Source organism: Polypterus senegalus, chromosome 1 (genome assembly GCF_016835505.1).
Source record: "Polypterus senegalus isolate Bchr_013 chromosome 1, ASM1683550v1, whole genome shotgun sequence".
NCBI classification, from domain to species: domain Eukaryota; kingdom Metazoa; phylum Chordata; class Cladistia; order Polypteriformes; family Polypteridae; genus Polypterus; species Polypterus senegalus.
Genome location: NC_053154.1, coordinates 54117260 through 54144807, shown reverse-complemented (window position 1 = coordinate 54144807; position 27548 = coordinate 54117260). Strand labels below are relative to the sequence as shown.

The window sequence follows — 27548 nt, the reverse complement described above, 5'->3', positions numbered from 1 at the left end:
TGTGCTAAGAAAATGAAACATTTTAAAAATAACATAACACGATTGTCAATGTAACCTTTTGTAAGTAGAGCCTGGAGGATTCAGTGTGTATAACTGTAGAGACAGCGTGTGTATTAACTTGTGGATTTTTCTGTGAGCTTCCGTAACACTGCGTGCGTTAGCTGCGGAGCTCAGCTCAGAGCGAAATGAGGTGAATGGGAGGGGAGATGATGACGTGACTCCCTCACCCGCCTTAACTGTCAATCCTCCACAAACACAGTCTCTCAGAATTTGCATAAGCAAAGCCCTTCACCTGCAATTTTAACTTAGTTACAAAGTAATCAAAACTCTCGTTTATATCCTGCGTCCTCTCATTAAACTTGTATCCCGCATTACCCATAGGCATGACAAACGCCAGCGGCAGCCTGTCTATGAACTTAATTTAAACTTTAGGTTTACACCTTGCTTTGTTTCCGAAGTAGCAGCACTCATGAATATGGTTGTATATGTCATTCGCTCGCTTCTTATTGTTTCGCTGCCTTCTCAATTGCATGTTTTCTTCAGCGCTTTTTGGAGCTCTTCCTGGTTTTCTACGCACTGCGCTGATAGTCAGTTCACGTGATTATGGGGGAGGCGTGATGATGTCACACGAAACTCTGCCCCCCACGGCTTTCGAGCTCAACTCCATTACAGTAAATGGAGAAAAATAGCTTCCAGTTATGACCATTACGCGTAGAATTTCGACATGAAACCTGCCAAACTTTTGCAAGAAAGCTGTAAGGAATGAGCCTGCCAAATTTCAGCTTTCTACCTACACGGGAACTTGGAGAATTAGTGATGAGTCAGTGAGTGAGTGAGTGAGTGAGTGAGTCAGTCAGTCAGTGAGGGCTTTGCCTTTTATTAATATAGATATATCCATCCATTTTCCAACCCGCTGAATCCGAACACAGGGTCACAGGGGTCTGCTGGAGCCAATCCCAGCCAACACAGGGCACAAGGCAGGAACCAATCCTGGGCAGGGTGCCAACCCACCGCAGGACATACACAAACACACCCACACACCAAGCACACACTAGGGCCAATTTAGAATTGCCAATGCACCTAACCTGCATGTCTTTGGACTGTGGGAGGAAACCCACGCAGAAACGGGGAGAACATGCAAACTCCATGCAGGAAAAACTCGGGAAGCGAACCCAGGTCTCCTATATATATATACTAGCAGAATACCCGCGCTTCGCAGTGGAGAAGTAGTGTGTTAAAGAAGGTACGAAAAAGAAAAGGAAAAATTTTAAAAATAACGTAACATGGTTGTTAATGTAATTGTTTTGTCATTGATATGAGTGTTGTTCTCATATCTATCTATATATACAGTAATCCCTCGCTATATCGCGCTTTGACTTTCGCGGTTTCACTCTATCGCGTATTTTAAATGTAAGCACATCTAAATATATATCACAGATTTTTAAGCTGGTTCGCGCTTTCTGGACAATGGGTCTTTTAATTTAGGTTACATGCTTCCTCAGTTTGATTGCCCAGTTGATTTCATACAAGGGACGCTATTGGCGGATGGCTTAGAAGCTACCCAATCAGAGCATGTATTGCATATTAACTAAAACTCCTCAATGCTATAAGATATGCTTCCCACGCTGTGCTTGTTTGCTTCTCTCTATCTTTCTCGCTCTCTCTGCCTGACGGAGGGGGTGTGAGCAGAGGGCTGTTTGCACAGAGGAACGGCGCTCCTCTCGAAATGCAGCTTTATCGCGGTGCTTCTGTATACTTAAAAGCATGTATTGATTTTTTGATTGTTTGCTTTTCTTTGCGAGCGCTCTCTCTGACATTCTCTGCTCCTGACACGCTCCTTTATGGCGCTCCTTTGAAGATAAGATATGTTTGCTTTCTTTTAATTGTGAGAAAGAACTGTCATCTCTGTCTTGTCATGGAGCACAGTTTAAACGTTTGACTAAAGGGTGTTATTTCATGTCTAGAGGGCTCTAATAATGTTAACAGGGTGGGAGAGTTTATAAGGGCTTAAAATATATAAAAATAACCACACAAACATATGGTTTCTACTTGGATTTTCACCTATCGCGAGGGTCTGGAAGCATAACCCCTTGATCGAGGAGGATTACTGTATATATATATATATATATATATATATATATATATATATATATATATATATATCTATGTATCTATATATATATATATATATGTTGTTCTCATATCTATCTATATATATATATCTCTATCTATCTATATATATAGCGGAGAAGTAGTGTGTTAAAGAAGAAAAGAGAAAGAAAAGGAAACATTTTGAAAATAACGTAACATGATTGTCAATGTAATTGTTTTGTCACTGTTATGAGTGTCGCTGTGATATATATATATATAGCAAAATACCCGCGCTTCACAGCGATGTCATGTGTTAAAGAAGTTATGAAAAATAAAAGGGTTAGGGTTAGGGTTAGGGTTAAAAAATAATGTAACATGATTGTCAAAGTAATTGTTTTGTGTATTTGGCGGCAGCGTCACAAAGTTTTTTCGGCAGCTGCATCAGAAAATGTACCATGACGTCTGACACGCCTCCTTTTTACTGTTTTCTCACAGCTTGAATTGCTGCTGTCATATATATATACACACACACACATACATACATACATACATATATACATACATATATATATATACATATATACACATACATATCTTCATATCTACATATCTATATACATATCTACATATACAAACATATATATATATATATATATACATACATACCTATCTACATCATATATACACACACATACATACATACACACACACAAATTATATATATGTGCGTATGTATGTGTGTGTGTATATATATACACATACATATACTTGTGTGTATGTTTGTATGTGTCTATATGTGTGTGTATAGGTTTGGTCACTGAGTGCAAGGGAAAAATAATAAATTATAGTCTATAAGTTATTAAACAGTAAAACATTAACGTTTTAAGAAGTACAGGTACACTGAAATTACATTTTCTATGTGAGCGTTCAAATTTGTGCCTCTGGTAATGTGCCTTACCGGCATTTAAAGAAAATTAGTTTTGTGTCGTCTGCAGTGTTAAGAGAGAAAGGCTTTGGTTTGGGATAAAAGGAAAAAAGGTGTAAAGAAAGGAAAGTTGCCTTTTTCTTTTATATAGTATAGAGATGTGTTCGCTGACGTTATGATCGCCTTTTGGGAACAGTCGCGGTGGGTCTTGTGTAGACTGGTGAGACGTCCCGCCATTAATCGGCTGTGATGGCACTGTCAGTCCTGCACTCGTGTGCGTGTCTTCATAATTCGAGGTGAGGACCTGATAATCGTATGCGTGCAAAGAAAGTGTGAATCGCCTTAATATTATTTTGCCGTGGTGTAGAAAAGGGGTCCGTGTTTGCACTTGTCTGGGCTATAGCGCAGGGGGAGGATGAAAAAAATTAAAAGTGCTCACTTTGACTTAAGGCAGAAGCGCAGTCAGCGTCTCAAAGGCCGGCACAGCTATGCGCGTGCTGGCTGCTCGACTTTTGCTGGGCAGGAGACCCCAGTTTGCAGACACGTTCATGATATCAAAAGTGTCAGCGCTCTTTGGAGGTCATTCATATATATATATATAGCAATATACCGCGCCTAGAGCGGAGAAGTAGTGTGTTAAAGAAGTAATGAAAAGAAAAGGAAACATTTTAATAATAACGTAACATGATTGACATTGTCATGAGTGTTGCTGTCATATATATGCCTGCCTAAATAAGTCACCCTCGCTTTGCTCTTACTTTTTACCGTTCATTTAATCATGGCTAGTGGCGGAAAAATTATAAAATGGAAGGAGGATGGCTTTACCAAAACAATTATTGATGGCGAATCGATTATTCATAAAGCTTGAATTGGTGATCTGTTTCTGTGTTAACCTCATATTTTTTCATACTTCTTCTCAAACTAAGGTGGTGCGAGGGTAAAATGAATCGTGATGCGCTGATCAATGTAATCCGTGTACCAGGAAATCATGCATTGACAAAAGCTCCCCTTTGCTTGTAATGCAAAGTGTGATTAAATGCATTATTTTTTAACGCGTTATGGAGCACATGCATCGAAGCTTCTCGGCTGTGCTTGTGCTAAGAAAAGGAAAGATTTTAAAATAGCGTAACACGATTGTCAATGTGACCTTTTGTAAGTAGTGCCTGGAGGATTCAGTGTGTAGAAACTCTAGAGACAGCGTGTGTATTAACTTGTGGATTTTTCTGTGAGTATTTGGTGGCAGTCTGACGAAGTTGCTTCGGAAGACAGCGTTAACCGCGGAGCTCAGCTCAGAGCAAAATGAGGTGGGAGGGAGATGATGGCGTGACTCCCCACCCGCCTTAACTGTCAATCCCCACAAACACAGTCTCGAATTTGCATAAGCACACCCTTCACCTACAATTTTAACTTAGTTACAAAGTGATCAAAACTCTCGTTTATATCCTGCGTCCTCTCATTAAACTTGTATCCCGTATTACCTGTGGGTATGTGAAACGCCAGCGGTAGCCTGTCTATGAACTTAATTTAAAGTTTAGGTTTACACCTTGCTTTCTTTCCGAGCTGGCAACACTCATGAATATGGTAGTATATGTCACTCGCTCACTTCTTATTGTTTCGCTGCCTTCTCAATTATAAAATGCATGTTTTCTTAAGCGCTTTTGTAAGTCTTCCTGGTTTTCTCGCTCGCGTTGACAGTCAGTTCACGTGATTACGTGGGAGGCGTGATGATGTCACACAAAACTCCGCCCCCGTCATTCCAGCTCAACTCCATTACAGTTAATGGAGAAAAATACCTTCCAGTTATGACCATTAGGCGTAGAATTTCGAAATGAAACCTGCCCAACTTTTGTAAGTAAGCTGTAAGGAATGAGCCTGCCAAATTTCAGCCTTCTACCTACACGGGAAGGTGGAGAATTAGTGATCAGTGAGTGAGTGAGTGAGTGAGTGAGGGCTTTGCCTTTTATTAGTATATATATATATATATATATATATATATATATATATATATAGATATATATATATATATAGATATATATATATATATATATATATATATATACTAGTATTTAGCCAACACTATGCACATATTTTTTTTTCTATTTTAATCCCGAGACACATGATCCCAAACTAACCACCCATCCTCTTATTAGGTAATAAGAAATAGGTTATAAGGAAATCTTTTATTACAAAATAAGGAGTTTAAGTATATATTTCTTTATATTGAATTTCAAAAGTTACGAAATTTCAGGATAAACAACATTCCGAGTAAAAACTTTGGAGCTCCTTGATATTAGTTTTCCTTAAATCACAGTTTTCTCAGTTTGAACTTTGACATTTTCACATGATGTTGGTCTTGAGACAGCAACACACAGTTGCCCATATAAGAAGACAAAGTAAGTAAATTTCAACAACAAATGCAACTCTTATAGGAAATTGTCATCACTTAAGTTGAAAAAAAATATCTTGACATTGATCATCCAAAAGTATATGTGGTATAAAAATAATTTGTTCTTTAACAGGTCTAGTAAGAACTTCTCCGAATATGAGAGTTTTTAATTAGGGTTAGGGTTAGGGGGTGTCGCATGCGGCTGGGGCGACTTCTGCCTCCTCCAGACCGCAAGGGGGTGACCGCCCTGGTTGTGTTGGGGGCCACGGGTAGAGGGCTTGGAAGTCCAACCCTGTAGGGCACTATGGCCACCGCCAGGCGGCGCCCCTGTGCCTGCACTGTCGCATGCGGCTGGGGGTGGAGCCCAGCCAGGACGCCCAGGAGGACTGGAGGAGGGCTTCTGCCTCCTCCAGACCGCGAAGGGGCGACCGCCCTTTTTGTGTTGGGGGCCACGGGTAGAGGGGTTGGAAGCCCAACCCTGTAGAGGCCCGTGGCCACTGCCAGGCGGCGCCCCTGTGCCAGAAGAAACCTGGAGTGGGAGAAGACTGGGGACACCCGGAGGGCTTCCAGATGTGCAGCCGGCACTTCCGCCACACGGGGGTGTGAAAATAGCTGGAGCCCATCTGGGTTGCTATTTAAGGGGCCGCCTCCCTTCCCTCAGCAGCAAGAGTCGGGTGGAAGAGGACGGAGCACAACAGAGAAGTGGAGGCGGCCAGAAGGAAAGGCATTTGATAACTGTGAGGCCTGGACTTTGGGGCATCAGTGCTGGAGGCACTGGGACGTGCACTGACTTTGTTGTACATGTAATTAGTAAATAAACGTGTGTTGGGTGCAAAAACGATGTCTGTGTCCAGGTCCAGTTCCACAGGGGGTAGGGCGTAACAATAAAGCTTGCCGCAATACATAATCCTTTTTTGATATTGATGTTCCGCAATAGAGTAATAATGGCTCCTATTTTTAATTTAGTTTGATGTGCAGGCATTCCAGTTGGAGTCAGAAAATTGAGGAATTTGATGGGAAAGTTGATTTGATCTTTTATTGTGTCAATTGACAAATACTCCATATACAGTAATCCCTCGCTATATCGCGCTTCGACTTTCGCGGCTTCACTCTATTGCGGATTTTATATGTAAGCATAACTAAATGTATAACGCAGATTTTTCGCTGCTTCGTGGGTTCTGCGGAGAATGGGTCTTTTTACTTCCTGTACATGCTTCCTCAGTTGGTTTGCCCAGTTGATTTCAAACAAGGGACGCTATTGGCGTATGACTGAGAAGCTAACCAATCAGAGCACGCAGTTAAGTTCTTGTGTGCTGAATGCGGTGTTAACCAGGAAGTCTCGTCTCGCTCATTCAGCATCAACGTGTTTCGCTGTGTAAAGAGTTAACTTTTGTGCTCTTTTGGGTTTATCTTTGTGCATAGTCAAGCCCTTCATTATGGCTCCAAAATGATCTGCTCCTGCTGCTGCTTCAGGGGCCGTGCCCAAGCGCCAATGGAAGATGTTAACGATTACCGAAAAGGTAAACGTTTTGGATTTGTTGAAGGAAGGGAAAAGCTACAACGCTGTAGGATGCCATTACAGTATCAATGAGGCTACGATTATTTTAATTTAAAAAGTAGGAAAGGAATATAAGATCTACGGCCGCAGTGTCCTTTTAACCAGGGTGCAAAACGAGTTGTAAGTGGATGTAATAAGACAGTAGTCTGGATGGAATCTACTTTAGGGATTGGATTGAAGACTGCCAGATGAACAACAACGATGGTGCTACACAGTCGCCTGAAGTGGCTCCTTTAGAAGGGCTGTAACGCTCTCCATTGTTGTGCAAAGTAAAATTAAACTCATCGTTATCGGACAAGCCATCGTGTCATTGTTGGTGAGTAACAATAATTGATTTTCTACTTACAGTACTTAGTACATGTACGTACGTTTAGTGTCACTGTACACACATTTACTGTATACATTTTTTCTTGCATTGTACGTATTTATTGCTGGTGGCCTATCTATCGTAATGGCTGTAACATATGTGATATCAGAGACACTCGATATCTTTAAAATAATATTTTGGTTTTACTGTATATAAACAGTGTGTTTACATACATAATTTCAATGAATCTTACATAATATCTAAGAGAATACAAAGGGATTATGCTGTATAACTGTGCAGGGAATATTTATAAACAGTGTGAGAGAGTTTATAAGGGCTTAAAATATATAAAAATACAAACATATGGTTTCTACTTCGCAGATTTTCACCTATCGCGGGGTCGGTCTGGAACGCAACCCCCGCGATTTCACATTTGATTGTAACTAAATGTAAATATTATTTACCTTAAATGTTTAATACTTTTATCATTTTTTTTAAACCATTAGATTTATATACACTCATAATATGTATTAGATTTAGATACACTCACCAGCCAAAAAAACTGTAACACTTCCACATTTCTCATTTATGAGCTAACTGAGAAATTTAGATTTTAACTTCTGTACAAATGCATTACTATAGGTACTCTATATTCTTACCATTACATTATTTTCATCAGTTTGATAAGTAGTAACCTGGGGCCTCATGCATAACGCTGTGCGTAGAATTCACACTAAAACATGGTGTAAGGACAAAAGCAGAAATGGCATATGCACAAAAAAATCCAGCTGCATACATCTGTGCATGGGCCATCTTCCATGTTCTTCCTCTACATAAATCCCGGTCAGCGTGAAAAGTATAGCATGTGTATGCGCCCGCTGCCACTCCCCAACTCCTCCCAAAATTATGCTTCTTTGAATATGCAAATCAATATAAATAGCCCTTAAGCTCAGCGTTCTGTGAAAAGACAATGGCAAAAGTACTACTAATAATAATATATAATAATAATAATAATAGAAGAATAGTAGTAGCCCACTATCTGAGTGTCATATGAAAGCTTATTAGGGTACAGAGAAAAAAAAATAGGGACAATAGCTCAAAATGTCAACTTTAATCTCAACATTTCCACTTTAATCATGTAGTTTATTTTGTCATTAAAGTAGAACATCATAAACTTAATCTTTAAATCGTTTAATTTACTAGTTTCTCAAATCCCATCATAACTAAAGTAGCACGTTAAATGCTTTGTTTTGTATATGTTCTTCTATGTGCTCTAAGTGTGAATCACTACTTGTTTCTTAAACAGACTTTCTCTTCCTCCAACAGGACACAGAATCCATTACATTCATGATATTACAGCTCTCTGAGTAATTAAAATACTGAGAAGTATACTTGATATCATTTTCATGATGATAGGAGTTAAAGCATGTTATTAACCATGGGAACACAGTGGCACAGTGATAGTAACGAGCTGGCAATGTGTTCAGAGATTGTTCCTACCTCCCGCAAGAAGCTTGCTGCGCCATGCGCAACCTTCGATTAAATAATTAATTGCAGCAGTACTGTCTCTTTCAAACATTCTAACCCCCAATTCCTGTCCTTCCTTTTCTTTCTCCAAGAAACCAATTGCCACACAATCAGCTCTGCAATAGATGTTAAGCTTAGAACGCTAATTGTTCAAAACTTTTAAGGAACATTGAAATATCTTCATGGTACATGTTTAATTATTCTATCCATCTACCCTTCCAGTGTGGCGCCAGCCCCAACAAGAATATCACCTTAAAAATGATATTGTCATCATATTTAAATACGTGCTTTATAAAGTGGCTCAGGTTGTGCAATATTATAACTGTATCACAAGTTTACCGTGAGGTAGAACTGCTTGTACTTATAAGTACAATTACAAGGAGCACTTGATGGACTGATTGATTGTGTTTATAGTTCTTAGGATGAAACTGTTTCTGAACCACGACGTTCGTACAGGAAAGGCTCTGAAGTGTTTCCCGTATGAGAGCAGTTCAAATAGAGAGCATGGCTGAGGCAGCATGTGCTAGAAGCTGTATACTGATAATTCGCTTTCCGATCAGCTTCTGTAGAGCTGTGATTCCACACTCAGATACAGTGATATAAATACTCCGAGTGGTGCAATGAGAGTAATATGGGAAAAGATGATCCACTGTGGCAACCCATAACGGGAGCAGCTGAAAGAAGAAGAAGAAAGTGCAGAGTAACAATGGTAAAGAAGCTATGGTATTTGGAATAGTTTGGCCATTCCGTGGACAAATATATTGTTACAGGTTAATTACAGTCAGATGCCTTAAACTAATAAACAATATGCAGTTAATTTCAGTGTATTTGATAAAGCCGCGTCAGGGATGTGGATCTAAAAAAGAAAGGGAAACCACAAAGGAACAGTAGCACTGCTTTGATACTGGGTGCCGCCAATTTGCAAAACCGAGTGGATTTAGCTGGCATGAAAATGTGCGTGGTTCTACGGCAAATTAATTTTTATACATTGGGATGGGAGTGTGGAAATGGGTGTATGCAACATTTTTGTGTGTACACACTGCTTTTACATGAGGCCCCTGATCTTTTTACCACTGTGTATTTTCTAAAGAATTGTTATGTTTCCAGGGGTCTGACCCAAAAAAAATAATATCTCCGGCCCTATAAGGGCTAGACACTTGGGGCTACCCTTAACCGATTCAGCAGGTGCAGTAAGTTATGTGCAGAAATAGGACCAAAAAACATGGTTTTTCCAGAATATCTGATTGTATCAGGTGAAAAACCATCCAGCATTAAAATAGTGCGATAAACAAATGTCCCAGTGCCTGAACTCACTGTTACTTGCCATGACATGTAAAAGTTCATCCAATTTATTTGAAAGCAGCTGAACATTACACATTTATGGAGACAGGCTAGTTTTGAGTACATCCCAAATTATTTTTATTATTGCTCATTATTCTTTCCATCTTCAGACAAGCTGCTCCTGTGGTAAGGTGCACCAGGCAGCAGTGATCACAGTGCTACCGTCTGAGTATGGGAACATTTAATACTTGCCTCGTTACATAATCAGATGTTATAGACTTAGGTAGCCATCAGATTCCTTTATGCTCAGCCTGTGACAACCTTCAAGTGTCCAGTTCATCCAAAAGGCATTTGATATGTACCATCTGCTCAGGTCTGTGTCTGCAAAACTTTAATTTAAAAATTCATTTAAGATTAATAGCAAAACAATTGCCAGATGCCAAATCTTAATCTTAATAATATATAAATAAATTGGTTAATAATCTTAAAAAAAAAATTCCCAAAAAAAACCAAAGATGGGGAGCTCCCGTAAATGGCAGCTGCCACCGTTGTGCCCGGAAACCAAAGAAATAGTTAAGGAATAAGGAGATCTGTCACTGTGGTGCCTTGTAATACTGCATATCTAGTCTTGTGAGGTGAGACATGATTCTCAAATGTGAATACGCAGCGGGGGACAAATGATTAAAAGGTTTGTAGTGAAACACACTTCCCCCATTTCCTCCAGGCCTTGCACTTAAAACCACCAGGGTTTCAGTGAAAGAGCAAAGGAAACTGAATAAAAGACTTGATGATAAGAGCAAATAAAAAGATAAAATTGCTGTTGTCAATTCAGGAGCTTAGTAGCGGAAGATGTTAAATGAAGCTTAATGATACAATTTGTACATTGCAGTGACTGCTATGACAGAGTAGCCAAACAAATACACACACAAACGCACACACACAGACCACTGCAGCTACTTGGCTCCATGTGTTTGAAAACATTTCTGTCTGCTACAATTTCTTTCTTTCATAAAGGCAATTGTATCACCTTATGGCATACGAAAAGCAAGCTGAGTTTAGATAAGCACTATGATCTATGGATATACAGTACTACAGTAAATGTTAAAAAGGTGTGGCTATATTTTGTCATGGTAATGTTAACTTACTTTATATTTGACATGTAGTTAGAAGGTGGATGCTGTGCAGCCTCATCTGTGCATCTACTTAATTCAGTTGTTTTGAGTACTGAAGTCTACATCTCCTGTGGATCTTTTATATCAGATCTCTCAACGACATTCCTTTTGATGGGGTTTCATGAATCATTTATTTCAAATTCATATCTTGCAATTCATAATTTCATAGAAGTAGCTGCCAATTCTTTCAAGCCATACATCAACTCCTACACTATTATCAAAACTGTGATCAACAGACAGCACACACAGCACCTGCAACAACGTATCATTCACATTTACTACTCGTCCATTGATGTCCTCGGGTGCCAATGTATAATCTGATTTTACAGAAAGATTTTGTGCTTGCAACAGGTTATGTTTATTTTAGCATGTGTTTAATAGTGGCTTGTTTAGAAGACTTGTTGGCGATAGAAGTTTGTCATCAGAAGCATGCTCTTTTTAAGATAAAGCTAATAAGAGCATCATTGTTCTACAGTTCAAAATCACCATCCCTACTTTCACGGTCACCTTCATGAGAGTTGGATTAATTCAGAAATGTGACACTCAGTGAGCATTCTGTTTCTACCCAGTATTAAGCTAGATTCACTTATGGTTGTCTCCAGACGTATATATATTTTTTTTACATCTGGCACTGCAAGACTACCGCCAGGACCGTTCTTAGGACATTGGGGGCCCTGATGCATGTAGTATTAGCTACAGTTCAGCCAGATTTGACCTGTTTCCACTGGGCACTGTGTCGAGGTATGTAGCTAAGCTCAGTGTGTGCAAAATGTGCAGTGCAGTGGTGCATATTTTTATAAATTTTAGAGCATTTTATTTATTTTTTTGTCATAATTAAAAAGTGTGTTTTTTATACAGTTTTCCACATCGTCTGCCTTTTTCTTTCGTTTAGCAGCACCGGATGGATAACTGTGTTTCATATTAATATGGTACGTGCGAAACTGCTAACGTGAGTAAGACGCAGTTACGAGCGGAGTACGATAAGGCCAATGCCAAGGCAAAAAAAGGGAAGAAAATGTTATACATGACAGAAAAGCACGGGAAGAAGTCCACGCTAACGATGCAACCTTGGTCTGGAATGGAATGGTCTCCTCTGACGAGAGAACTCTATTTATTGACTTTTGTGGGGGCGTGTCATAACAGGGCTCCGCCTGCACAGGGCCCTGGCCATAGTGAACGCCCCAAGCCCCAGTTCCCTGTTGCAGCGTCCCTGGCCCGGGAAAGGGCAGTAAGCTTAGCATTAAACTTCATAGTACAGATACATAGCTTGCATTGATCTTATTAAAAAAAAAAAACCCTCAAATGATGGGGCCCCTTTTGTCTCGGGGCCCCGGGCAACTGCCCTGCTCGCCTATGCCTAAGAATGGCCCTGCTACCACATACCTAAACTGCAAAGTCATGAAATAAATTCTGTCTTTGAGAAAAGGGCAACACACTGCTACAAGAGCTGTTTCACACTTCTAAAAGGTTCAGTTCCTGACCCAGCCATTAGGTTATGGAGGTTGCACATTTTTTCATTTTTGTGGAGGTTTTCTGTGAGTAAGCTGACTTCTTCACACATCCAATAAACAAACACACAAATTTAACTTGCGAAAGTGATGGTGCATTGTTGAAAGCTGGTACCTGCTTTGTAAACAATACTTCCCAGAGAGATTTTGGCATCATATCACCTGTTATAGGACTATGAAGTCTCATAAAATTAAAAGATGGATGCTTTTAATTACCACTTGCTTCTTGCCTCCAGCACTTTACTGCTATCATTATGTCTCACTGTCAGGATACCAATTATAAATAACTTTGTCTGCTGTTGTTACTATCACAGTCTACATGTGATATCTTGTTGATGGTGTACATTCTCTAATAAAACTCCACCTGGAGGATCTAATAAATGTCAAAAATTACTTGTTCTGTTTACTGTAGACATGCATTTGAGTCCAGCAAAACCAGAAGACAATTCAAGAGAAAATTTCAGAAATTCAACTGAGTGATAAAGAAAAAAGATAAACCACTGCAAATGAAAACATCAACAGATAAAAGTTGGTACTAAAGATGAGCACTACAAACAAACAAAAAAAAAAAACGAAATCCGTTATAATAAAATGACTCTTGCAGCCTTCCTAGCTTTATGTGTTGGTGAACATTGAAAACCCTTTTGTAGCATGAGGAGTGATCACTGCTATTAAGAGCTTAAAATGACAGTCTGATTCACAGTCTTAAATAAACGTTTCATGCAAATTATGTATTGTATTGTATTGTATTGTCTACAGACCAGACCTGAGAGAGCGAGAGAGAGATGCTGGTAAAGTATCTATGAATTGTTCTGTGTCTATTGAAAGGGGCAGAGCCATTCGGAGGAACTTGCATTAAAAGGGCCCCATGCAGAGAACGGAAAAGAGGAAGGAAGCACTTACCTGTCAGATATAAGTACTCATGAGGCTCTCCTGTGCTGAAATCTGTTGGTCTTAAAGGTGAGTACTTCTCATTGAATGGTTCTCAGCTAACAGAGTTGGGGAACAATAAAGATGTTACCTCAGACCCCATATGAGCAGATGGAAACATTAAATCAGTGGTTAAGGAAAAGCCTTGGGAAGACAGGATCAGTGTAGTATGGAGCATCAGTGCTGTAGTGTTGGTGAGGAAGAAGGTTCAGTATATTTCTTTGAATAATTCATCATTGGCAGTAGTGTAACAGATAGAGTATGTAATCTGCATCTCCTTTTATTAGTGTCATCAGGCAATATGAATATTTTAGCACCAGCTTGTGACCTTTAATCATGAGACTTTTTAAAGTTAGTAACTGTAGCAAACTCAGACATAGATTTCTCAGAAGTGATCTATTGCTAGGCTGTGACATATGATATCATTTTTGTTGGTCAGTTTTAAAAAAATATTCTTGGAATTTTGATTAGTTGCAAGTGCCAAGCCTTTGATTTGTTTGGCAGAAAAACATTATACAGAAAATTATAAATATTCTTTGTAAAGATATGATCTTACAAGATAGACATCACTTTTCTTTGTGGCTTGAATATCATGTTATGCTCCACGCATACCATCATGTGGTTTATTTGTATTTCTAAACTATTATTGCCTTTTTCAAATGCCACCTTTACAACGCTCTCTCTCTGAAGTTTTACATCCTAGCAATATGAAAAACAACCTAAGAAAAAATGTAAAAATGAGTAAGTACCAAGAAAAAATAATTCAATCAATTTTCAATCAAGCTAGAGCACAATATAAATAAGCTGGTGGGTTAGGTTTCACAGTGTTCAGAACTGCCTCTATCTGATTGTTTTAAGTTAGTATCCTTGGAAAAATTAATGCAAGCCTTTGTAAAGTATTTAATGAAAAAAAGGATTAACAAGTAAAATAATCGAATAAATGGAGATTAATTAATTTTGATATTGTTATATGGCAGCTTTACATTAGCTAATGTTATTTCAATATGCCTAATACTGCTTCTTGATAAGCACAAACAGCAAAAGAAATGCTGATGACTTGCTTATTTAAAGCATTGCTTTGACTGATTTCTACACCAGTGATATTTTCATAATGAAAATGAGAACTAGAACTAAAAATATTGTTTTTCATTTTTCAAGAACGAGAACTGAAATTAGGGCAAACAGAAACTAAAACTAAATAAAAATAAAAATTAGTGATTTGTGAACGAACTAAGATGAGAATGAAAATTGAGTAAAAATGAAAAAACAGCAATAGCATTTTTGTTCAATCCCTGAGCGTTCAGTTACTGGTACGTTGCGCTGTTCATTATGCAGTGATATTGTAACTTGGGCTTACTATAGTCACATGGCGCAACTTCCATAAAGGACCATTGTTTGTTTAAGAACACATTTAGCTCATCGTGTTGAAGTAGTAAGCGCTTGTGGTTGACGATACCTATCTGTGTGTTAAGAATGCTGATGAGATATGAAACATAACCAGTATTTAATGTGCATGCTGTCAATCGAATAGTGAATAAGCTACTCTTTTTGGTTCATATGTTTGTAAATCTGACTCTGGAGTCAGTGCCTAAGAAGCCATGAGCGTAACTGCACGTCACTGCTACAGTACAGGCAGCAGAAATCGTCAACGTACAGCGCTGAGGACCTCATCTGTGCACCAGCATTACAGGTGCTTGTCAAGCGAATATTTTCACTGTGTGGCTATCTGTGCAGTGGGTGTCATTGCAACATGAACAAATCTCTTGAAATGCGTGCTTGTTTAAAGCTTAACAGTAATGTTCTTGCACAGACTGGTTGCTTGGGTTGAAACATTGCTCATTAGGCCACTTGATCTGTTTGATCATTGATAGTCAAGCTGTGTTTAACGGCATTTTGAATTGTGGGTGTATTTTGTTGACTGAAACATAACTTGCATTGAAATACTGTATGTGTAAGCCAGCATTTGTGGTCTTATAACAGAGAAAAACTAAAATTGTACTAATATTATGTAAAAAAGCCAGAACTAAATAAAATAAAAAATTAAATTTTAAACACAGAACTAAATAAAAATAAAAATTGTTGACTCCACTGAAAACTAGAACAAAATAAAAATTAATTTTATAAAATAGAATAAAAACGAAAACTACAATTAATATCAGAACTGAAATATCACTGGTCTACACTATACACTGTAGCTTCAGAATTTCAGTCACTCAACAATATAATTTTAAATAGATAAAATGTTTGAAATATTTGTCTTATACTCATCAAAGAAGGCATTATGGTGTAGTGGCTACAATGAAGTGGCTGTAAAGCAAATCATTCCCCACCTTTGACATACTGAGTGAACCTGGACAAGGTGCTTGTCATGCTAAGACTTCAACAGTAGAAATAATTGCTGTATACCATTGGTAATATCTAGTGTATATAGTGATAATTTAAGGTGACCATCCGTCCCTGTTTTCCGGGGACAGTCCCCTATTTCGGACAACAGTCTCCACTCAGAAACATGTCCCCGTCTTGCCCCTGGTTTAAGATTTTGTCCCCGGTTTCAGCTGGTTCACTTTTTTGAATGTATCTCATCACCACGATAATTTGAACTCGGTGCGCCTGCAGCGTTCACATTGTTTTGACAGAGGTTATGCTTTACCACATCCTGCAACTTTGGCAAGAAATCACGTGATAAGCTTTCGCTTTGTAATCTGTAGTGTTTAGAGTCCGTACTTGTGATCTGTAGATTCTACGGTCCTCTAGCCCCTCCCCCCATGTCCCCAGATTGTCCCAAAACATTCTGGTCACCTTAGATAATTCATTTGAAAAATTACCAAATATGTTTAAGGAAAAGCTGGGTAAACTTGTTGTTGCACATTAATGACCCTACTAGACCAGATGTGAATTTTTGTTAAGTGCTGCTCTGAGTGTTGTAATTCACATTTATGTTTCATTTTTCAGGGCTTTCCCAATCCTTTAAAATTGTATTAAACATCTTTTCTGTTGTTTTATGACCCAGCTAATCTGTTTCTGAAATATGTTTTTCATTTGGATATCCTATTTAAAATTGTATAATTCTTTCAAATTATTTCCGATACCACTTTGTTTTTCCAGTGGCCTCCACCATTTTGAGGTTTTGTGACACTTGTTACCATAGTAACGCCTCCCACAATCCCTTGGGGATGATGTGATGTCATCATTAGTGCAACTATATAAAGGTCACCACTTGCAGCTCTAGCTCATCTGAGATTGGATTTATTTCTAAATGGGAGGGGAGGGTTTTGGTGAAGTTTTGAGATAGTAGTTTTTTTTTTTATTTGTTTATATTTATTTATATATTTGGTTATATTTTTTTTTACCTTTTGTTACCTTAGGTGTTATATATATATATATATATATATATATATATATATATATATATATATATATATATATAAATCTTGTCTCTTTTCCTGTTCCTTTCTCATAAAATTCTTCTGGTTATCACTTTTGAGTCAGAACTAAATCTTGGGGAAACCCTGAGAAGAGACAGAATTTGTTGGGATTTAAGGGAATTGCAGGAGGAGTTGAAAAACAATCAAAAGAACAGGACATCTTGTCTCAAGTCTTTATAATGGAATTTTTGATACACTAGTGTCTTTAGCTGAAGAAATAAGATTACATAAAAGGAAACAGGGCAGATAATAATAAAAAAATATATTCAACTTAAAATTATTAACTGTAACTTATGAAAAAGAAAAATGATCTGTGAAAGTGGGGAAAGTAAGTTTTATTCAGTCAAACATTTTGTAAAAATCTTTTTACCTATGATTTTAAATAGGGAGGTTTCTGTATTAATTTATTGCAGAGCAGTTAAGGATTTTATTAGTAAGCTTTGTTCAGGGAATTTGGGATCTGTCAAACTACATGTAGTATTGGTCAATGGTAAACCCATTGAAAGTGGGTCTTTAGAATTTATATCTCCTCCATTACAACTGCAAGTATGTATATTCCATAAAGATATTATCACCTTTTTTGTTTTTTTAGTTGTCCATTTTCTTTCTCCTTGAGAGTATGCCCTGGTAATTATAGCACAATCTATGTACTGATTAGAGGGCCAATGATATACAATACAACCGTAGAGCTCCTGGTGGTACAAAAATTGGTTCAATATTACTTACATACATCTATCCTTTGCTCTGATGTCACCATCATTCCACCTGAGTATAGTGTATTACATTAAGTGTTTAGCAAAAGTTTATCTCAAAGGTTACCTCCTAACAGAAAACATGACTGTTCAATAGAATAACTATCTAATGCTCCTTTCTCCAAGGAGATTATTTATGCTCTCAATAAAATGGGATCTTTACCAATGGAAGAATATATTAAGTATAATTTAGAAAAGGGTTTTATTGTGCTGTCCAATAGTCCAGTGGGAGCTGTTTTTTCTTCTTTGAGAAAAAAGGTGGAGGTTTAAGTCCATGAATTGATTATGGAATTGAACCAAATTACAGTCAAGAGTAATTATACCCAGGCAGGGTTTGCAAAATATTTATAGTGTCTTGTACAGAACTTTAAGGGATGGTATAGAAGGCTTGCTGCTTGGGATTTTCGACACATTTACAAGACAAAAGATGCTGAATGGAGACATGTGAGTGGATTTAGGGTGGGCCGGATTTACAAGTTTTCTCGTAAGCTTTGGTAATTCTAGTATTAAAGGAGTGGATGGATGAGAACTACTTGTCTTTAAACACAGATAAAACAGAGATGTTAATTGTTGGAGGGAATGATGCTGATCACAACAATATTCTGTCATTTAACTCAGTTGGAATCACCATTAATTTTACTGAATCAGCCTGCAATCTAGGGGTTATCTTTGACTCTAGCATGTCATTTAAAGTGCATATTATAAAGTTGTCCAAATCATGTTTCTTCCATCTTGAAAATGTTGGGAAATTAAGGCACTTTCTAAATAAACAGGATTCTGAGAACTTAATTCATGCATTTATTTCTAGTAGGATTGAATACTGCAATGCAGTGTTCACTGGATGTTCAAACTGTTCTTTATACAGCCTCCAGTTAATCCAAAATGCTGCTGCAAGAATTATCACAAGAACAAGAAAATATGAACATATAACTCCAGTTCTTAAATCATTACACTGGCTCCCAGTTAAGTTTAGGGCAGATTTCAAAATCCTCCTTTTAACATATACAGTAAAGCATTAAATGGCCAAGGTCCGGCTTACTTGTCTGAACTTATCATGACTTACAAACCAGAGCGCACATTAAGATCTCAAGATGCCAGTCTGCTTAAGATTCCAAGGATTAATACAATAACAGTGGGAGGTCACGCTTTTAGTTACAGGGCCCCTAAACTGTGGAATTGTCTGCCTGCTACTATAAGAGATGCCCCTTCGGTCACGGCTTTTAAATCCTGGCTGAAGATTCACTACTTCAGTTTAGCATATCCTGACTAGAGCTGCTGATTAACTGTACAGACTGCATCTCTGTCAACCATTAGCACTACAACAACAACAACAACAACATTTATTTCTATAGCACATTTTCATACAAACAGTAGCTCAAAGTGCTTTACATATTAAAGAATAGAAAAATGAAAGACACAATTATAAAACAAAATAAATCAACATTAACATCGAATAAGAGTAAGGTTCAATGGCCAGGGGACAGAAAAAACAAAAAAACTCCAGACGGCTGGAGAAAAAATAAAATCTGTAGGGATTCCAGACCATGATACCGCCCAGTCCCCTCTGGGCATTCTACCTAACATAAATGAAACAGTCCTCTTTGGATTTAGGATTCTCACGGAAGGGCTTGATGATGGTCACGTAGACTTCTTCCTTTTAATCCATCCATCATTGTTGGAGCATCATGAAGCTTTGAGTAGGTGGAGGTGGCGCAGGCCACCACCACAAAGAAACCGGAAAAAGAAACAGAAAAGAGAGTAGGGGTCAGTACCGATTTTAGAGCCACCATGAATAGTTATTATGATGAATTGAACATACAGAGTATCAGGATTAAGTTAAATTAAGATTAAAATGAAGTTATAAAAGGCCATGTTAAAGTAATGTGTTTTCAGCAGTGTTTTAAAGTGCTCTACTGTATCAGCCTGGCGAATTCCTATTGGCAGGCTATTCCAGATTTTCGGTGCATAACAGCAGAAGGCCGCCTCACCACTTCTTTTAAGTTTTGTTCTTGGAATTCTAAGGAGACACTCATTTGAGGATCTGAGGTTACGATTTGGAATATAAGGTGTCAGACATTCCGATATATAAGATGGGGCGAGATTATTTAAGGCTTTATAAACCATAAGCAGAATTTTAAAGTCAATTCTGAATGACACAGGTAACCAGTGTAGTGACTAAGACTGGTGTGATGTGTTCTGATTTTCTTTTCCTAGTTAGGATTCTAGCAGCTGCATTCTGCACTAGTTGCAAACGATTTATATCTTGTTTGGGTAGTCCTGAGAGGAGTGCGTTACAGTAATCTAGTCGACTGAAAACAAAAGCGTGAACTAATTTCTCAGCATCTTTCAGTGATATAAGAGGTCTAACTTTACTTATGTTTCTTAAGTGAAAAATGCTGTCCTAATGATCTGATTAATATGTGATTTAAAATTCAGATTACAGTCAACAATCACCCCTAAGCTTTTTACCTCCGTCTTGACTTTTAATCCTAATGTATCCAGTTTATTTCTAATAGCCTCATTGTATCCATTATTGCTGATCACTAAAATTTCAGTTTCTCTTTATTTAACTTGAGAAAATTACTATTCATCCATTCTGAGATACTAGTCAGACATTGTGTTAGTGAATCAATAGAATCAGGGTCATCAGGTGCTATTGATAAGTACAGCTGTGTGTCATCAGCATAGCTGTGGTAGCTCACGTTGTGCCCTGAGATAATCTGACCTAACGGAAGCATGTAGATTGAGAATAACAGCGGACCCAGGATAGAGCCTTGTGGAACACCATATTGGATATCATGTGTCTTGAGTTGTAATTCCCACAACTAACAAAATATTTTCTCCCTGTCAGGTAGGATTCAAACCAATTTAAGACACTGCCAGAGAGGCCCACCCATTGACTAAGGCGATTTCTAAGAATGTTGTGATCAATGGTGTCAAATGCAGCACTCAGATCTAAGAGGATGAGAACAGATAAATGGCCTCTGTCTGCATTTACCCGCAAGTCATTTACTACTTTAACGAGTGCAGTTTCTGTGCTGTGATTTGTTCTAAAACCTGACTGAAATTTATCAAGAATAGCATGTTTATTTAGGTGGTCATTTAACTGCATAATGACTGCCTTCTCCAGAACTTTACTTAAGAAGGGCAGGTTAGAGATGGGTCTAAAATTTTCAAGAGCTGAGGGGTCAAGATTATGTTTCTTAAGTAGGGGTTTAACTACAGCAGTCTTAAGACAGTCTGGGAAGACCCCAGTATCTAGTGACGAATTTACTATGTCAAGAACATTATCAATTAGCACGCCTGATACTTCTTTGAAAAACCTTGTTGGTATCGGGTCAAGGGCGCAGGTGGAGGGTTTTAATTGAGATTATTTTTTTAAATCAGGTAAATCTATCCTAGTGAAAGAGTTTAATTTGTTTATAACAGGATGTTGGGGTTTAGGGGATCCTTAGTGTTGGGGAGATATACTATGTTATTTCTAATATCATTAATTTTTGATTGAAAATACAGCGACAGCCTCACAGGTTTCACTGGAAGCACTTAGGAGGCATTCCTTTGAGCTACCTGGGTTTAGTAGGCGATCAATTGTTGAAAATAAGACTCTGGGATTACTAGCATTGTTATTTATAATCTTGGAGAAATAGCAGCGTCTCTCAAGACGGACAGTGTTATTGTATTCTGTTATTTTGACTTTTAATATTTCGTGGTGGATAGTAAGTTTAGTCTTCCTCCATTGACGCCCAGCTCTACGGCATGTTCTCTTTAAATCAGACACTCTTTGGGTCTTCCATGGTATACCAATGCTAGAAGATTTTTTCACTGTCTTTTCAGGTGCAACTATGTCAACAGCAGCTCTCACTTTAGAATTAAATCTTTCCACCTTACTATTTACATTGTCCTCGCTATTATAGCTGGCACTATAAACGGACTGATTGCTTAAAATGTTTGTAAGTTTTAAAGCTGCTGCCGAATCAAAGAAGCGTTTTTAACAATATGCTTCTCATGAGTGTTTTTATCATTATTTCTATATTAAAAAGTAGAAGAAAATGGTCTGATAGACCAATATCAATGATCTGTTTTATATCAACTTTCAGTCCTTTAGTAATCACTAAGTCTAATGTATGACCTGCTTTATGTGTAGGCTGATTTATGAGTTGTCTCAAATCAAAAGAATCCAGGAGGTTCATAAATTCTTTTACTTTTAGATCACACTGATTATCTATATGAAAATTAAAGTCGCCAACTATTAGGAGTGTGTCATAGTTAGTAATTAAAATTGACATTAAGTCAGAGAATTCCTCAAAAAACGACGCGTTATATTTAGGAGGTCTATACACGGATAGTACTAGAACTTGAGAATCTCCATGAATAACAACGGCGAGATACTCAAAGGACTTGAACTTACCAAAACTGACATCTTTACATTTTAATTGGCTCGAGTAAATGTTAGCCAATCCGCCCCCCCTTTTTCCCTGGCGGTTTGCATGTGCGTTTATGGGTATTCTAGATAGAAATTAGGTTATTTTTATTCACACACACTACTAACATGATAGTTATAATTTGTTACTAACCTATTCTGTTTCTTTTCTTGGTACTCAAATTTGGCACTCGGTGCCATGGCCCACCTAGTTTGACAAGTTTTACCTGCCTAAGGTAAAGTCATCCCTGATGGAGGATCGCAGGAATCGTGGAATGGCCAAATGTGGGAGGCAGCTTGATAGCTGAGGTCTCCAGGACTCTAAGCAAATCCAAATTATATTATGTGATATCATCTACTGTTAAATTCTGGTCTGTACTTGTAAAATTTTTATTTTTATACTGTATTGAGGAGTTGTTCTGATATTTGTATTGTATTGACCCCCTTCTTTTTGACACCCACTGCACGCCCAACCTATCTGGAAAGGGGTCTCTTTTTGAACTGTCTTTCCCAAGGTTTCTTCCATTTTTTTCCCCTACAAGGGTTTTTTTTTACAGTTTTCCTTGTCTTCTTAGAGAGTCAAGGCTGGGGGGCTGTCAAGAGGTAATGCCCGTTATAGCCCATTGCAGCACTTTTTGTGTGATTTTTGAGCTATACAAAAATAAATTGTATTGTATTCTCACTATTGTAGTAAGCACTACAGAATGTTTGATTCATCAGCAGCTTCAAAATTTACAAAGAACTGTTTTTTTTAACACTATGCTTCTCCTGAATATTTTCTGTCATTATTTCTATATTAAATAGTAAGAGAAAATGGTCTGATAGACCAATATCAATGATCTGCTTCACATCAACTTTTTGTCCTTTAGTAATTACTATGTCTAATGTATGCCCTGCTTTTTGTGTAGCCTGACTATTGTGCTGGCTCAAATCAAGAGTCCAGAAGGTTCATGAATTGTTTTATTTTCAGGTCACACTGATTATCGATATGAAAGCTAAAGTCACAGACTATTAGGAACATGTCATAGTTTGTAATTATAATTGACACCAAGTCTCAGAATTCTTCAAAGAAAGACGTATTGTATTTAGGAGGTCTATACACAGATAATACTAGAAACTGAGAAACTCCATGAATAACAGCAAGATGCTCAAAGGACTTGAATTTACCAAAGCTGACATCTTTACACTTTAACCGGCTCGAGTAAATGTTTGCTAAACCTACGCCTCTATCCTTGCCGATCCGCATGAGCAAAACTGTAATTCAGATGTACAGATTTGATTAAAACGGCTGCACCATCAGAGCTAAGCCATGTTTCACTTAGTGATAGGAAAATTGATTTTATTGCAATAATAAGATTGTTGATGGAAAACATCTTGTTGGTTAATGCTCTAACATTTAATAAAGCCATATTTAATGTTTCGGAAGAGCAGAACTGAATTGTATGTGCGTTTATGGGTATTCTAGATAGAAATTAGGTTATTTTTATTCGTGGTGCTCTGTGCATATTTTTTATTTAATCTATAATATGTTTTTTACATTTTTAATTGTTCATCTAGAGGTGCAAATGTAATTTATTTGCATTTATGCCACACTGCCTAGTTTTTTTTTTTTTTATATACATGCATTTAAGGTTAATTATTACTGTATTAATGCAGTGCACTTTTGAGGAAGATTTTGTTACTGAATTATCACATCCTAGCAAAGTCATTACAGAAAGGGTTAGGAGTAAAAATAGAGCGACGAATTACCTTAGTGATGTTTTCAGAGAGGACCTGTGCGCTGAATCTATTTGGATGCAGACCATCCCACTTGAAGAAATGCAGTCTCTTCCAAAAGAGTTCCCAGTTGTCTACGAACCTGATGTTTTGACTCTTGCAGAATCCTTTCAGCCAGATGTTTAATGCCAACCGACGACTGTAATACGTATTCGATCTAATGAGAGTTAGGGGACCCGAGATGAAAATTCTTGTAGCCGGGGTCCTCTCCTTTTGTGGCTTTAATTAGTGCCGAGAAGTCCGCTTTTGAGAATCTCCAACTGTTGGTATCTCACATTGTTTTCCCTGGCGTGTATCACAATGGATCCCACTGACCTGTTCTTGTGCCTCTCAAAGACTGGTGTTCATCTCATAACATATCGGACACGAGCACAGGGAAAACAAGAGACAAAAGATTTCTGATTGGGGCATGAGATGTTAAGGTTTCGTACGATTTAATCTCCAATCACAAATACATCACCTATGTTCCATCGATGTAAACTGGCATCAAATGTTGGACCTTATGCTGTTGTGAAATGTGTGGGTCTGGTATCTTAGTCTACCATTACCTGCTCATTTTAAAATTCATATAACCTTTCTGAATTTAGTAGGGCATAGTCCTTCCTATTCGAGCAAACCTGTCTCACCCCCTGTTTCGGTGGACAGTTTGAATAAATATGAAATTCTATCCATTATAGACTCTCATTGCCAGGGTGGGTGGGTAGAATACCTGGAGCTTTGGAAGCATTTTGTTCCAAAGGATCATTTTTGGGTCCACTCTGGTGAGATTCAAGCTCCTAAACTGCTATTCAGGTTTTATGTTCAGGTCCAGGATAAGCCTTACAGATTAGACTAGATGGCCTCTGTTAGTCTTGTTTTTATTTAATTTTTGGGGGCTTTCCTGAAGCTTTTAAATTGTTATACATTTTTTCTGGAGTTTTCTGACCAAGAGAATCTGACTTCTGTTTTTCATTTAGAGACCTTATTTAATAGTTTAGAATTTTAATATTTTTGATGCAGTTTTGTTTTTCCAATTGGCACCTCCATTTTGCTAGTTTTGTGACACTCATTACCATAATATCACCCACAATGCTTTGGGGTGGTGTGACATTATTGCCATTATGTAAATGTCACAAATTGCAGGTCTAGTTCAAGGGAGATTGAATCACAAAGTATGTGCTCACCTGGGTTTTAACCTTTACTCTCCTCAAACTTGTCTCTTTTCTTGTTCCTTCCTCAAATTTTTTCTGGCTTTCATTTTGAAGTTTGAACACTGAGCTTTGCAATGTCTGGTAGGAGGGTTGAAGGCTCTATATCAATCTGGTTTTGAGTGCTTTGCTATAACATATTCCCCTCACTGAGGATAGACATTACTGTTTTGATATTTGTTCTGTGACATCAGAAGTATGGATTTAGTCGTACAGGTAGAATTCATGAGCCTCCAGAAGAAGGACAAGTCTTATATGCATTAACACACCTTCTCTTTCTGGAAAGGTGTTCTACTAGAAAACTAGTCAAAACCAGAAAATCTTCCAGAATGAGGATTTAATAAACACAAGAATGATCAATAAAGGGTTCTGGAATCCATCAGTTCAGATGGGAAACTAAACTTTCTGAGCAACTTTTAAACCTTCAGGGTAATTGCTCAGAGGTCACGACCCCTGGATAAGCAACAGCAACCCTAGACATACCAACACAAGACAGCACCAACCATAACTATCCAAAATGGCAGCAATAATGGCAGAAGTAAATTGCCAAAAAAGCTTAAAAGAATAAAAAAACCTAAAGATTAATAATCTGGTATTTAAAACCCCCCCAATTAGAGTATCTACACCCTCAAAACAAGCAAGGGGAAGTGTCCACGGTGTGTTACTTAACCTGAATCTATATAGTTACAACATAAAAGATGATACCCCTCCCTAATGATATGGTGCTAAGAAATCACATAAGAGAAAAGAGATAACTTTGTTTAATGTCTGCTTATACTGCAAATAGTATAAAGACGAATGAATCCAGTGACAAGACCCAGTCCTGGAATGGGGGCCCGAGGAGTGGAGTCTGTCTGTGTCTTCAATGCAGATGTGGAAGGCATTCTCAGAAACAGGTGGCACAGTCTTCCATCTGTTCGTTGGCTTCAGAGGTGTGACTGGCAATGTCCCAAGGCTTTACACTGTTTTCCACATCCAGGGCTCCCTCGGATGAGCATGCAATTCCAAACAAGGCAACAGTGCCCTCCAAACAAGGATACAACTTTGAGCTGACATAACAAATAGGAATAGCACACAGTTTTGTAATATCTCTCAGTTTGACTGCGCACAGTTTCCATTTGTTGTAGTCTATCTTTTTGTTATGTTGCTTGCTTGGCAGTTGTCTGCTTCTGTGCTTAATCTGGCTGTGTCTGCTGTACTGCATGTGAGTAAAAATCAGATTTTATAAAATATTTGCATAGAGCACAGTGACATATTAAAGTTATACTTGCAGGAGAAAATAAGTAGCCCAACGTAACAGGTGATTGAGATGAAAGGGCAAGGATACAATGAGTCTGATGAAATACACCCGCACTGGTGCAAGATGTGTGCCAAGGTCCATCTGGACTGGATAAACTGAGATTTACTGTGGCATGCTACACTCTCTGCTATCTCACTAATAAATGGGCTATACTGTTTTTACCACCATTCCAACCAAGTGTTATGCTGTACCACATTGAACATTAGACCAATCAGCATAGTGAGACAGAGAGCCACCTGGTAGCCTGAGCAAATAAAAGTAATTATTATACAGGTTGGTTTTGTGTTCTTGTCATACTATTTTACCCCATTTTATATTCTTTGAACAATTGGAAACCTTAAGTCAATCTATAAATATAGTTTTAACTTTCTCTCCTGCCTGTTCTGGTACTCCACATAATTGAATGGGGTTATAGATGTAAAATAAAGGGGGAAGTATTGAACTACAATAGCAGTCATTCCTGACAGTGTGCTGGCTGGTAAAAGAAAACAGACCAGGGCTAGAGAGTTTGGGGCATTCTGTTCAGGTCTGCATTTTAAAGTCTAAAAGTGAAAACTGTCACCTTGGACCCTAACAGGACAAAACACAATAATTCAAATTGAATAGTTTCTATGATTTTAAGCAATCAGTCTGTTTATAGTGCCAGCTATAATAGCGAGGACAATGTAAATAGTAAGGTGGAAAGATTTAATTCTAAAGTAAGAGCTGCTGTTGACATAGTTGCACCTGAAAAGACAGTGAAAAAATCTTCTAGCATTGTTATACCATGGAAGACCCAAAGAGTGTCTGATTTAAAAAGAACATGCCGTAGAGCTGAGCGTCAATGGAGGAAGACTAAACTTACTATCCACCACGAAATATTAAAAGTCAAAATAACAGAATACAATAACACTGTCCGTCTTGAGAGACGCTGCTATTTCTCCAAGATTATAAATAACAATGCTAGTAATCCCAGAGTCTTATTTTCAACAATTGATCGCCTACTAAACCCAGGTAGCTCAAA

At 37.9% G+C, this 27548-nt stretch overlaps 1 long non-coding RNA gene across 1 annotated transcript in view; it reads right to left on the bottom strand.

Annotated features, from left to right (window-relative positions):
• LOC120526177 overlaps nt 1–13918 on the bottom strand; it is a 41689-nt gene extending 27771 nt beyond the window's left edge. The window contains exon 1 of the long non-coding RNA XR_005633088.1: nt 13659–13918. This is a non-coding gene — a long non-coding RNA (uncharacterized LOC120526177). The remainder of the gene's footprint in view (nt 1–13658) is intronic.
• Between the last annotated feature and the right edge of the window lie 13630 nt (nt 13919–27548).